The following is a 15640-nucleotide window of genomic DNA, read 5'->3' as shown; positions in this document are numbered from 1 at the left end:
ATTAGCTTTTAATCTCCTTATTTTCGAATTTAATTAATAAATAAAATAAGAACAAAAAATTCTAATTCTAGTTTCCCTTTTTACTTATTAATATCCAATCTCTCGTACCTTTCTTCACCATGAACCCAAATGGGAATGAACAGTTCAGAAGAATTTTGCGGTCCTACATGGCCCCCACTCTTGACTTATATGGGGAAAGTATCAGTATACCCCCCCATTGGAGCAAGTAATTTTGAGCTAAATCCTCATCTCATTATTTTGGTGCAGCAAAACTGTCAGTACTCTGGACTTCTACAGGAAGAGCCTACTGAGTTCCTGGCAAACCTTTTACAAATTATTGACACAATACACACTGAAGGAGTAGATCAAGATGTCTATAGACTGCTACTCTTTTCCTTTGCTGTAAGAAATCAAGCAAAGAGGTGGTTAGATAACCAAACTGTTCATGCCCTGGGTCGAGTTGTTTGACCCGAGCTGATAGAAGACAAAGTCGATCGACCTCTTCAGGTCAGGATCACCCGACCTCTTCCCAAAGAGTTCGGCCAAATTACTACAAAGGCCTAAGAAGGCCCAAACAAAAGAACACAGCCCAAATCTAAAGGCAACCAAAGCCTAGAAAGATAAGGCGGTTCCCCTAAAAAGATAAGATGACTTCACTCAAAGATAAAGATATGATAAACTATCTTATCTCTAGAAAGGTCACTCTACACCATTATTAATACGCTGGAGCACCCATGTATAACTCATATTTTGATTCTACTAAAAACCTACCTAAAACACGTGCTAACTTAAGCATCGGAATCTCTTGCAGGTACCACTACTCCGGTGACGAAGGATCAGCTGCACCATCAAGTCTAACAAGTCGGACACATCAACTCCAACCACCACCACAGATCTCATCCGAGATCGACCTACAGTTTCAGGTAACCCTCGAAACATTGGCACCGTTGCCGAGGACCTGGAAGTCATCCCATCATCATGGCGGACAACCTTGACAACGACACAACTCTGATGTAGAAAACAGGACGCCGCATAAGAATGCGGACACTACTCCAAAGGATACTTTTCAACCAAACAAAGACAAGAATTTGCCAAGTATAGAAATCATGGAGGCGCTTCAAGCTCAACAAGATCGCCTCAAATAGCTCGAAAAAGAGGCCGAGCATCAACGGGAAGCCGAGAGGGACCTTCAGAGGGAAACTAGGCAACGCCGAAAATTAGAGGACAAGCTCCTAAAGCTCGAAGCCGACCTTAAAACAAAAACCATCCAGCCTAATCCCGAAGATAGCTCCCACAAATATCAAAACCCATTCACCAAAGAGATCATGAAAGCCAAAGTCCCAAAGGACTTCAAGGCTCTCGACATGACCCCGTACGACTGCACATCGGATCCAAGCCATCACCTCAGTAACTTCAGAAGTAGAATATATCTCATCGACGCCTCAGACACCATTCGTTGCAAAGCCTTCCTAACTACTCTAACAAAGACGGCAATTAAGTGGTTCGACAGTTTGCCTCCTAGATCCATCACAAGCTTTGATGACTTAGCCAACAAATTCCCGCCAGATTCTCAATCCAAAAAGACAAAGCCAAACATGCACCGAGCTTATTAGGGATCAAGCAAGGAGATCGGGAGAGCCTTCGCAACTACATGGAGAGGTTCAACAAAGCATGCCTGGACATACAAAGCTTACCAACGGAAGCAGCCATTATGGGTCTCATCAATGGCTTACAAGAAGGACCTTTTAGTCACTACATATTAAAGAAACATCCAACATCTCAGAAAGAAGTGCAGGAATGAGCTGAGAAGTATATCAAAATAGAGGAAAACTCTCGACTAGGAGAGACCACAAAATCCGGATTCTCCTACTCCTCCCGGGATAAGGACAAAGAGTCCAAGAAAAAAGAAGATCAATACAGCGAGAAGCCTAAAAAATACAATAACTACACCCCTATTTGCGTGTCTCTCGTGGATGTTTACCGAGAAGTATGCCATACCGAGAAGATCCCACCACTTCGCCCACTCAAGCAAGAAAGGAGGAGGAAATCGGATAGAATACTGTGAATATCACCGAATCTATGGACATCCTACCAATGAGTGCTTCGACATAAAAGATGTTATTGAGAAATCGGTTTGAGAAGGACGACTATATCGGTATTTAGCCGACAAATTGGATGAGCCTCAAAAAAGAAGAAGGGAGGAAGAGGTCGGACGAGGAGAACGACCACCTCGCACCCCGGAGAGACACGTTCATATGATAAACAGAGGATTTGCAGGAGGGAGGATCTCAAAATCATCTCGCAAAAGGCACCTTAAAGAAGTATATCATGTCGAGGGAGGAGAAAGATCACCCGACCTTCCTACTATTACTTTCACCCAAGAAGACACGGCAGGCTTAATCTCAGGATACGATGATCCTATGGTCATCACCATTATATTGGCCAATGCTAACCTCTACCGCACACTGGTGGACCAAGGAAGCTCAGCGGATATCTTGTTTAAACCTGCCTTCGATAAACTCGGCCTCCAGGAGAAAGAGCTCGGAGCATATCCAAACAGCTTGTTTGGAGTAGGAGACACTCCCATCCAACCTCTTGGATACATCTCATTACACACAACCTTCGGAAAAGGAACCCGATCAAGGACACTCAACATAGACTACATTATAGTCGATGTAAGCTCAGCCTACAATGCCCTGATAGGTCGGGCAACATTGAATCAGCTTGCAGCAGTAGTTTTAACTCCACATCTATGCATGAAGTTTCCAACTCTAGAGGGGATCACTATGATAAAAGGAGACCAGAAAATAGCGCGACGCTGTTGCAACAAAAGTCTGAACCTCAGGGGCAAAAGAGAAGAAATCCACACCATCAAGCTCGGTGGAGTTCGAGGTCGGGAAGAACTTCGTCCGCAACCTGAGGGCGAGATCGAAGAAGTTCAGATCAGAGACACCCCGAACAAAACAACAAAAATTAGGGCAACCTTAAATAGAGATGTAAAGGAGCCTCTGATTCAGTTCCTAAGGAACAATGTCGACCTCTTTGCATGAAAGGCCGCAGACATGCCGGGCATAGACCTCATACTAATGGGAAATGGCGGATGTGTACCGACTACACTGATCTCAATAAAGCTTGCCCAAAAGATCCCTATCCACTCCCAAATATTGACACTCTAGTGGATGCCTCCTCTGGATACAAGTACCTCTCGTTCATGGACGTTTATTTAGGATACAAATCAAATCCCAATGTATCCACCTGATCAGGAAAAGACCTCATTCCTAACTCCAAAAGCAAATTACTATTATGTCATCATGCCATTCGGACTCAAAAATGCAGGAGCTACCTACCAAAGATTAATGAACAAAGTCTTCGCAAACTGTATCGGGAAACTTATGGAGGTATATGTAGACGACATGCTGGTAAAAACACAAAATGAGGAGTCGTTATTGTCCGACCTCGCCTAATTGTTCGACACCATAAGAAGGCATGACATACGACTTAACCTTGCAAAGTGTACCTTTGCAGTAGAAGCTGGCAAATTTCTGGGTTTCCTGCTAACACAACGAGGAATTGAGGAGAACCTGGATAAATGCCAGGCCATACTGGACATGAAGAGTCCGACCTGTGTCAAAAAGGTACAACAACTCAACGGAAGATTGGCAGCCTTGTCCAGATTTCTAACCAGATCGGCCAAAAGATCTCTCCCCTTCTACGCCACATTAAGGAAGGGAAAGTGGTTTGAATGGACAACGGAGTGCGAGCAAGCTTTCCAGGATTTCAAAAGGTTCCTGGGACAACCACCTATTCTAACTCGACCAAGGGAAGGAGAACCACTTGTGTTGAACCTCGCAGTAGGAAATCGGGCAATAGCCTCAACACTAGTCAGAGAAGATGGGAGTGGGCAACAACCCATCTACTTTATCAGCAAAGCCCTACAAGGGACCGAACTAAACTATCAAAAGATAGAAAAGTTTGCCTACGCTTTCATACTAACATCTCGACGACTTTGCTCGTATTTTCAAGCTCACACCATCAAGGTCCAGACCAACCATCCCATAAAAGGCATTTTACAGAAGACAGACTTAGCTAGAAGAATTCTACAGTTGGCAGTTGAGCTATCTGAATTCGATCTGCAATATGAAGCTCGGACGGCCATCAAGTCACAATATTTGGCTGACTTCATCGCTGATTACACCGACACCCCGGGAACTCCTATAAAATGGAATCTTTATGTAGACAGCTCTTCAAACAAAACCGGGAGTGGTGCGGGGGTGATAATAAAAAGTGACCAGGGAACCCAAATTGAACTCTCCCTAAAATTCGAGTTCCCTGCTTCAAACAACCAGGCCAAATACGAGGCATTACTAGCTGGTTTGAGGCTGGCTAAGGAGGTGGGAGGTCAAAAGCTTATCATCTTCAGCAATTCACAAGTAGTCATCTCACAAATAGAAGGAAGCTACCAAGCTAAAGATCCCACCATGAAAAAGTACCTGGACAAAACCAGGGAACATCTCGGACAACTCGGGGAATATGAGGTCTGCCATATATCTCGGGAACAGAATGCTCGAGCTGATGCACTCTCAAAACTTGCCAGCACCAAACCAGGGGGCAATAATAGAAGCCTCATCTAGGAAATTGGTGGACGAAATTGTGATCACTATTCTTTGATCTGATTCATTGTAATTGGATTTATTCAATAATTGTCCTTATTTGAAGTCACAACTCCGTTCAACTAACCAGCAAGTGTACTGGGTCGTCCAAGTAATAACCTTACGTGAGTAAGGGTCGAATCCACAGAGATTGTTGGTATGAAGCAAGCTATGGTCACCTTGCAAATCTCAGTTAGGCGGATTAAACATTTGTAATAGTGATAATTGGATTGTTTTAATAAAAAGGAATAATAAAAGGGATAGAAATACTTATGCAGATTTATTGGTGGGAATTTCAGATAAGAGGAATGGAGATGCTGTAGAGCTCTCGGACGCCTGCCTTCCCATTGCTTCTACTCAATCCTTCTTACTCCTTTCCATGGCAAGCTTTGTATAGGGGTTCACTATCAACTGTGGCTACTTTCATTCCTCTCGGGGAAATAACCTGCACGGCTGTCACTCGCACAGCTAACCAGTCTGGAGGCATCACCCATGGTTGATAGCTACATCCCATCCTCGCAGTGAAAGCTAATGCACGCACTCTGTCACAGTACGGCCAATCACCGGTTGGTTCCCGCTCCTACTGGAATAGAATCCCTCTTTTGCGTTTGTCACTAATGCCCAGCAGGTTAAAGTTTGAAGCACGTCACAGTCATTCATGAACGGAATCCTACTCGGAACACCACAGACAAGGTGAGACTTTCCGGATTCCCAGGATCCTACTCGGAACACCACAGACAAGGTTGGACTTTCCGGATCCAGATGAATGCCGCCATCTATCTAGCTTATACCACGAAGATTCTGTTGGGGAATCTAAGAGATACACATTCAAGCTTCTTTGCATGTAGAACGTAAGTGGTTGTCAATCACGTGCGTTCATGAGTGAGGATGATGATGAGAGTTATTAGCTCATCACATTCATCATGTTCTTGAGTACGAATGAATATCTTGGAATAAGAATAAGATAGAGAATTGAATAAAAGAAAATAGAACTTCATTAATCTTTGAGGTACAGCAGAGCTCCACACCCTTAATCTATGGTGTGCAGAAACTCCACCGTTGAAAATACATAAGCAAAAGGTTCAGGCATGGCCGAATGGCCAGCCCTCTCCATGATCAAGTGACCGAATGAATAAAGAGTTTAAAGTGGTCAAAAGATGGTCAAAAGATAACTAATACATTAGTGAATCAGCCTATTTATAATAAACTAGCTCCTAGGGTTTACATGAGTAAGTAATTGATGCATAAATCCACTTCCGGGGCCCACTTGGTGTATGCTTGGGCTGAGCTTGATCTATCCACGAGCTGAGGCTTCTCTTGGAGTTGAATTTCGAGTTATGATGTGCTTTGGGCGTTCAACTCCGGATTATGACGTTTTTCTGGCGTTTAACTCCAGAAAGGAGTGTGTACTTGGCGTTCAACGCCAAGTTGCGTCGTCATTCTTCGAATAAAGTATGGACTATTATATATTGCTGGAAAGCCCTGGATGTCTACTTTCCAACGCCGTTGAGAGCGCGCCATTTAGAGTTCTGTAGCTCCAGAAAATCCATTTCGAGTGCAGGGAGGTCAGAATCCAACAGCATCAGCAGTCCTTTTGTCAGCCTTTTTCAGAGTTTTGCTCAAATCCCTCAATTTCAGTCAGAATTTACCTGAAATCACAGAAAAACACACAAACTCATAGTAAAGTCCAGAAATGTGAATTTAACATAAAAACTAATGAAAACATCCCTAAAAGTAGCTCAAACTTACTAAAAACTATATAAAAACAATGCCAAAAAGCGTATAAATTATCCGCTCATCACAACACCAAACTTAAATTGTTGCTTGTCCCCAAGCAACTGAAAATCAAATAGGATAAAAAGAAGAGAATATACTATAGGGTCCAAAATATCACTGAATATTAATTTAATTACATGAGCGGGACTTGTAGCTTTTTGCTTCTGAACAATTTTGGCATCTCACTTTTTCCTTTGAAGTTCAGAGTGATTGGCATCTCTAGGAACTTAGAATTTTGGATAGTGTTATTGACTTTCTTAGTTAAGCATGTTGATTCTTGAACACAGCTACTCATGAGTCTTGGCTGTGGCCCTAAGCATTTTGTCTTCCAGTATTACCACCAGATACACAAATGCCACAGACACATAACTGGGTGAACCTTTTCAGATTGTGACTTAGCTTTGCTAAAGTCCCCAATTAGTGGTGTCCAGAGCTCTTAAGCACACTCTTTTTGCTTTGGATCACGACTTTAACCACTCAGTCTCAAGCTTTTCACTTGGACCTTCATGACACAAGCACATGGTTAGGGACAGCTTGGTTTAGCCGCTTAGGCCTGGATTTAAATTTCCTTGGGCCCTCCTATCCATTGATGCTCAAAGCCTTGGATCCTTGCTTTGGAATTTTCGCCTCTTTTTTTTTTTTTTTTTTTTTTTTTGCTGCTTTTTCTTGCTTCAAGAATCAATTCCATGATATTTTTCAGATCATCAATAACATGTCTCTTTGTTCATCATTCTTTCAAGAACCAACAATTTTAACACTCATAAACAACAAGATCCAAAGACATATGCACTGTTCATTTATTCATTCAGAAAACAAAAGCATTGTCACCACATCAATATAATTAAACTAAATTCAATAATAATTTCGAAAATTATGTACTTCTTGTTCTTTTGAATTAAAACATTTTTCTTTTAAGAGAGGTGAAGGACTGATGGATTTTATTCATAGTTTTAAGGCATGGTTACATACTAATGATCATGAAATAAAGACACAAAATATAGATAAACACAATATTTAAAAACCGAAAACAGAAAGAAATAAAGAACAAGGAATGAATCCACCTCTAGTGGCGTCTTCTTCTTGAAGGACCAATGATGTTCTTCAACTCTTCTATGTCCCTTCCTTGCCTTTGTTGCTCCTCCCTCATTGCTCTTTGATCTTCTCTTATTTTTTGAAGAGTGAGGGCGTGTTCATGGTTTTCCACCCTTAGTTGTTCCACATTATGGCTCAAATCTTCCAAGGAGGTGCTAAGTTGCTCCCAATAGTTGTTGGAGGAAAGTGCATTTGAGGCATTTGTTGATGATGCACTTCCTCATGTTCTTCTTGGAGGCCGTGAGGAGCTTCCCTTGTTTGCTCCATCCTTTTCTTGGTGATGGGCTTGTCTTCTTCAATGGAGACATCTCCATCTATGATAACTCCAGCTGAATAACATAGATGGCATATGAGGTGAGGGAATGCTAGCCGTGCCATGTATGAAGGCTTGTCAGCTATTTTGTAGAGTTCATTGGCTATGACTTCATGAACCTCTACTTCTTCACCAATCATGATGCTATGAACCATGATGGCCCGATCCACAGTAACTTCAGATCGGTTGCTTGTAGGGATGATGGATCTTTGAATGAACTCCAACCATCCTCTAGCTACAGGCTTGAGGTCCAGTCTTCTTAGTTGGATTGGCTTGCCTTTGGAGTCTACTCTCCATTGGGCGCCTTCCACACATATGTCCATAAGGACTTGGTCCAACCTTTGGTTAAAGTTGACCCTTCTTGTGTAGGGGTGTTCATCACCTTGCATCATAGGCAAATGAAACGCCAACCTCACATTTTCCGGACTGAAATCCAAGTATTTTCCCCTAACCATTGTGAGATAATTCTTTGGGCTTGGGTTCATACTTTGGTCATGGTTTCTAGTGATCCATGCATTGGCATAGAACTCTTGAACCATGAGAATTCCGACTTGTTGCATGGGGTTGGCTAAGACTTCCCAACCTCTTCTTTGAATTTCATGTCGGATCTCCGGATACTCATTTTTCTTGAGCTTGAAAGGGACCTCAGGGATCACCCTCTTCTTTGCCACAACATCATAGAAGTGGTCTTGATGGCTTTTGGAGATAAATCTCTCTTTCTCCCATGACTCGGAAGTGGAAGCTTTTGCTTTCCCTTTCCCTTTTCTTGAGGAAATTCCGGTCTTGGGTGCCATTGATGGTGAATGAAAATCAAAAAGCTTAGGCTTTTTACCACACCAAACTTAAAATTTGCTTGTCCCCAAGCAAAAAAAGAAAAGAAGAGTAGAAGAAGAAGAAGAAAATATGGTAGAGAGGGAGAAGAGAGGGTTCGGCTATGTGGGAGAATGTGGGTTTGAGTTGTGTGGAAATGTAAAAGAAAAGAAGGGTATTTATAGGGAGAGGGGAGGGTATAGGTTCGGCCATATTGGGTGGGAAAGGGTGGGAAATTGAATTTGAAAGTAGTGGGGGTAGGTGGGGTGTATGGGGAAGAGGAGGATGATGTGAATGGTGAATGGGGTAATTGGGAAGAGGAATTGAGGTGATAGGTGAAGGTTTTTGGGAAGTGTGACATTGAGAATGAGATTTGGATTAGAAGAGTGTGATTAGGATTAAAAGAAATGTGGTAGGTGGGGATCCTGTGGGGTCCACAGATCCTGAGGTAAAAACAAATACCATTCCTTCACCATATAGGCATGTAACATGCCTTGATGCATCATTCTGGCGTTCAAACGCCCATTGATGCTAGTTCTGGGCGTTAAACGCCCATGTTATGCACGTTTCTGGCGTTGAACGCCAGTTTCATGCTTGTTTCTGGCGTTCAGCGCCAGATTGTCCTCTGTGTGTGCATCCTGGCGTTAAACGCCAGGTTGTTGCTTGTTTTGGGCGTTCAACGCCAGAAAGATGCTCTGTTCTGGCGTTGAACGCCAGAAAGATGCTCCTTCTGGGCGTTGAACGCCAGCCCGTGCGCCTCCAGGGTGAAAAGTTTTTTCTTCTGTTTTTGACTCTGTTTTTAATTTTTTTGATTTTTTCGTGACTCCTCATGATCATGTACCTAATAAAACATAAAAATAACAAAGAAACAAAATAAAATAAAATTAGATGAATAAAATTGGGTTGCCTCCCAACAAGCGCTTCTTTAATGTCAATAGCTTGACAGTGGCTCTCATGGAGCCACAAGGTGATCAGGTCAATTTAAGTGTGGTATTCCCAACACCAAACTTAGAGTTTGGATATGGGGTTTGGACACCAAACTTAGAGTTTGGTTGTGGCCTCACAACACCAAACTTAGAGTTTGACTGTGTGGGCTCTTCTTGACTCTGAACTGAGAGAAGCTCTTCATGCTTGCTCTCTTTTGTCACAGAGGGATAGCCATGTGCTTGATACACAAGATATTCTCCATTCAATTGAAGGACTAATTCACCTCTGTTGACATCTATCACAGCTCCTGCTGTGGCTAGGAAAGGTCTTCCTAGGATGATGCATTCATCATCTTCCTTCCTAGTGTCTAGGATTATGAAATCAGTAGGGATGTAAAGGCCTTCAACCTTTACTAGCACGTCCTCTACTAACCCATAAGCTTGTCTTATGGACTTATCTGCCAATTGTAATGAGAACAAGGCAGGTTGTACCTCAATGATTCCCAGCTTCTCCATCACAGAGAGTGGCATAAGATTTATCCCTGACCCAAGATCACATAGAGCTTTTTCAAAGCTCATGGTGCTAATGGTGCAAGGTATTAAGAACTTGCCAGGATCTTGTTTCTTTTGAGGTAGAGTTTTCTGAATCCAAGTGTCTAGTTCACTAATGAGTAAGGGAGGTTTACTTTCCCAAGTCTCATTACCAAACAGTTTGGCATTCAGCTTCATGATAGCTCCTAAATATAGAGCAGCTTGCTCTCCAATCACATCTTCATCCTCTTCAGAGGATGAATTTTCTTCAGAGCTCATGAATGGCAGAAGGAGATTTAATGGGATCTCTATGGTCTCTAGATGAGCCTCAGATTCCTCTGGATCCTTAATAGGAAACTCCTTCTTGCTTGAGGGACATCCCAGGAGGTCTTCCTCACTAGGATTTTCGTCCTCCTCCTCCCTAGTGCATTCGGTCACTTTGATTAAATCAATGGCCTTGCACTCTCCTTTTGGATTCTCTTCTGTATTGCTTGGGAGAATACTGGGAGGAGTTTCAATAACTTTCTTACTCAGCTGGCCCACTTGTGCTTCCAGATTTCTAATGGAAGATCTGGTTTCATTCATGAAACTGAAAGTGTCCTTTGACAGATCAGAGACTATGTTGGCTAAATTAGAATTGTTTTGTTCAGAGTTCTCTGTCTGTTGCTGAGAAGATGATGGATATGGCTTACTATTATTCAGCCTTGCACGTCCACCATTGTTAAAACCTTGATGGGGTTTTTGTTGATCCTTCCAGGAGAAATTTGGATGATTTCTCCATGATGAGTTATAGGTGTTTCCATAAGGTTCACCTAAGTAATTAACTTCTGCCATGGCAGGGTTTTCAGGATCATAAGCTTCTTCAGAAGCTACCTCTCTAGTACTATTGGATGCATGTTGCAATCCATTCAGATTCTGAGAGATCATGTTGACCTGTTGAGTCAACATTTTGTTCTGAGCCAATATGGCATTCAGAGCATCAATTTCAAGAACTCCTTTCTTCTGAGGTACCCCATTGTTCACGGAATTCCTCTCAGAGGTGTACATAAACTGGTTGTTTGCAACCATGTCAATGAGTTCTTGAGCCTCTTCAGGCATTTTCTTCAGGTGAATAGATCCACCTGCAGAGTGGTCCAATGATATTTTCGAAAATTCAGAGAGACCATAATAGAATATATCTAATATGGTCCATTCAGAAAACATGTCAGATGGACATCTCTTGGTCAGCTGCTTGTATCTTTCCCAAGCTTCATAGAGGGATTCACCATCTTTTTGTTTGAAGGTTTGAACATCCACTCTCAGCTTGCTCAGCTTTTGAGGAGGAAAGAACTTGTCTAAGAATGCAGTGACAAGCTTATCCCATGAGTCCAGGCTATCCTTGGGTTGTGAATCCAACCATACTCTAGCTCTGTCTCTTACAGCAAAAGGGAAAAGCAAGAGTCTGTAGACTTCAGGATTAACTCCATTTGTCTTTACAGTGTCACAGATCTGCAAGAACTCAGTTAAAAACTGATAAGGATCTTCAGATGGAAGTCCATAAAACTTGCAGTTTTGTTGCATTAATGCAACTAGTTGAGGCTTAAGCTCAAAGTTATTGGCTCCAATGGCAGGAATGGAGATGCTTCTTCCATCAAACTTGGATGTTGGCTTTGTGAAGTCACCAAGCATTCTCCTTGCATTATCATTATTATTTTCGGCCATCTCTTCCTCTTGTTCGAAATTTTCTAAAAGGTTGCTTCTGGATTGTTGTAATTTAGCTTCTTTTAATTTTCTCTTCAGAGTCCTTTCAGGTTCTGGATCAACTTCAACAAGAGTGCCTTTGTCCCTGTTCCTGCTCATATGAAAGAAAAGGGAACACAAAAAAAGAAAGAAGGAATCCTCTATGTCACAGTATAGAGATTCCTTTATGTTAGTAGAAAAAGAAAGGGGTAGAAGAAGAGGAATGGATTCGGATTTTTGATGAAGAGGGGTGAAGAGAAGTGTTAGTAATTAAATAATTAAATAGAAGAGGAAGAGAGAAGAGAAATTTCGAAAATAATTTTGAAAAGGAGTTAGTGATTTTCGAAAATTAGAGATAAAATGTAATTAAAATTAAAACATGAAACAATTAATTAATTAAAAAGAACTTTTTGAAAAAGAGAGAGATATTTTCGAGAATAGAAGAGAGAGAAGTAGTTAGGTGGTTTTGAAAAAGATAGGAAACAAACAAAAGGTTAGTTAGTTGATTGAAAAAGATTTGAAATCAAATTTGAAAAAGATAAGAAGATAGTAAGTTGGATAAGATATTTTAAAATCAAATTTTGAAAAAAGATAAAGTTTTTGAAAAAGATAACATAAAAGATAAAAAGATTTAATTCAAAAATTTAAAAATTATTTACTTCACTAACAAGAAACTACAAGATAAGATTCTAGAACTTAAAGATTGAACCTTTCTTAACAAGAAAGTAACAAACTTCAAATTTTTGAACCAATCACATTAATTATTAGTGAATTTTCGAAAATTACATATAAAGATAAGAAAAAGATTTTGAAAATATTTGAAAAATATTTTTGAAATTTTCGAAAATAAATAAAAAAAAATTTTGAAAAAGATATGATTTTGAAAAAGATTTTGAAAAGATAAGATTTTTAAAATTGAAATTTTGACTTGACTTGTAAGAAACAACTAATTTTAAAAATTTTGACCAAGTCAACCCAAAATTTCGAAATTTTGGAGAGAAATAAGGAAAAGATATATTTTTTTTTAAATTTTTAAAGAAAAACACAAAAAATGACCCAAAACATGAAAATTTTGGATCAAGACACAAGATGCATGCAAGAATGCTATGAATGTCAAGATGAACACCAAGAACACTTTGAAGATCATGATGAACATCAAGAACATAATTTTGAAAAATTTTTTATGCAAAGAAAACATGCAAGACACCAAACTTAGAAATCTTTAATGCATGGAAAATATGAATGCAAAAATGCACAAGAAAAACAAGAAAAGACACAAAACAAGAAATCATCAAGATCAAACAAGAGGACTTATCAAGAACAACTTGAAGATCATGAAGAACACTATGAATGTATGAGATTTTCGAAAAATGCAAGAAAAATTTTAAAAGCATGCAATTGACACCAAACTTAAAAATTAACACAAGACTCAAACAAGACACAAAAAATATTTTTGATTTTTATGATTTTCTAATTTTTTTTGTATTTTTATTATTATTTTTTCGAAAATAATGTGAAGAAAAACGAAAAAATTTAAAAGAAAAATTTTGAAAAAGATTTTTGAAAAGAAAATTACCTAATCTGAGCAACAAGATGAACCGTCAGTTGTCCATACTCGAACAATCCCCGGCAACGGCGCCAAAAACTTGGTGGACGAAATTGTGATCACTATTCTTTGATCTAATTCATTGTAATTGGATTTATTCAATAATTGTCCTTATTTGAAGTCACAACTCCGTTCAACTAACCAGCAAGTGTACTGGGTCGTCCAAGTAATAACCTTACGTGAGTAAGGGTCGAATCCACAGAGATTGTTGGTATGAAGCAAGCTATGGTCACCTTGCAAATCTCAGTTAGGCGGATTAAACATTTGTAATAGTGATAATTGGATTGTTTTAATAAAAAGGAATAATAAAAGGGATAGAAATACTTATGCAGATTTATTGGTGGGAATTTCAGATAAGAGGAATGGAGATGCTGTAGAGCTCTCGGACGCCTGCCTTCCCATTGCTTCTACTCAATCCTTCTTACTCCTTTCCATGGCAAGCATTGTATAGGGGTTCACTATCAACTGTGGCTACTTTCATTCCTCTCGGGGAAATAACCTGCACGGCTGTCACTCGCACAGCTAACCAGTCTGGAGGCATCACCCATGGTTGATAGCTACATCCCATCCTCGCAGTGAAAGCTAATGCACGCACTCTGTCACAGTACGGCCAATCACCGGTTGGTTCCCGCTCCTACTGGAATAGAATCCCTCTTTTGCGTTTGTCACTAACGCCCAGCAGGTTAAAGTTTGAAGCACGTCACAGTCATTCATGAACGGAATCCTACTCGGAACACCACAGACAAGGTTGGACTTTCCGGATCCAGATGAATGCCGCCATCTATCTAGCTTATACCACGAAGATTCTGTTGGGGAATCTAAGAGATACACATTCAAGCTTCTTTGCATGTAGAACGTAAGTGGTTGTCAATCACGTGCGTTCATGAGTGAGGATGATGATGAGAGTTATTAGCTCATCACATTCATCATGTTCTTGAGTACGAATGAATATCTTGGAATAAGAATAAGATAGAGAATTGAATAAAAGAAAATAGAACTTCATTAATCTTTGAGGTACAGCAGAGCTCCACACCCTTAATCTATGGTGTGCAGAAACTCCACCGTTGAAAATACATAAGCAAAAGGTTCAGGCATGGCCGAATGGCCAGCCCTCTCCATGATCAAGTGACCGAATGAATAAAGAGTTTAAAGTGGTCAAAAGATGGTCAAAAGATAACTAATACATTAGTGAATCAGCCTATTTATAATAAACTAGCTCCTAGGGTTTACATGAGTAAGTAATTGATGCATAAATCCACTTCCGGGGCCCACTTGGTGTATGCTTGGGCTGAGCTTGATCTATCCACGAGCTGAGGCTTCTCTTGGAGTTGAATTTCGAGTTATGATGTGCTTTGGGCGTTCAACTCCGAATTATGACGTTTTTCTGGCGTTTAACTCCAGAAAGGAGTGTGTACTTGGCGTTCAACGCCAAGTTGCGTCGTCATTCTTCGAATAAAGTATGGACTATTATATATTGCTGGAAAGCCCTGGATGTCTACTTTCCAACGCCGTTGAGAGCGCGCCATTTAGAGTTCTGTAGCTCCAGAAAATCCATTTCGAGTGCAGGGAGGTCAGAATCCAACAGCATCAGCAGTCCTTTTGTCAGCCTTTTTCAGAGTTTTGCTCAAATCCCTCAATTTCAGTCAGAATTTACCTGAAATCACAGAAAAACACACAAACTCATAGTAAAGTCCAGAAATGTGAATTTAACATAAAAACTAATGAAAACATCCCTAAAAGTAGCTCAAACTTACTAAAAACTATATAAAAACAATGCCAAAAAGCGTATAAATTATCCGCTCATCAGAAATACTATAGAGTCTGTCAAGTTCAGAGGAAGAAAGAATCCTAGCCATATCAGGACAGGATCCTGGATGGATGACCCCCATAATCAACTACCTCAAATCGGAGACACTCCCTACAGATAAGAAGGAGGCAAAGAGACTAAGACGAGAAGCACAATACTACACCATCATAAACAACACTCTATACAAAAGAGGGATCTCGACACCCCTATTAAAATGTGTGCCGACCTCCAACATAAGAGAGGTCTTGAAAGAAATACACAGTGGCATATATGGCAACCATCTCAGAGCACGAGCTCTCTCCAAAAAAGTACTTCGAGCCGGATTCTTTTGGCCAACTTTACAAAAGGAAGCAACAGAGTTCGTAAAGACATGTCCACCATGTCAGAAACATGCTAACTACCACATCACCC

This window comes from Arachis stenosperma, chromosome 3, assembly GCF_014773155.1.
Source record: "Arachis stenosperma cultivar V10309 chromosome 3, arast.V10309.gnm1.PFL2, whole genome shotgun sequence".
In the NCBI taxonomy this organism is placed as follows: domain Eukaryota; kingdom Viridiplantae; phylum Streptophyta; class Magnoliopsida; order Fabales; family Fabaceae; genus Arachis; species Arachis stenosperma.
Note: the sequence above shows the minus strand (reverse complement) of the source record.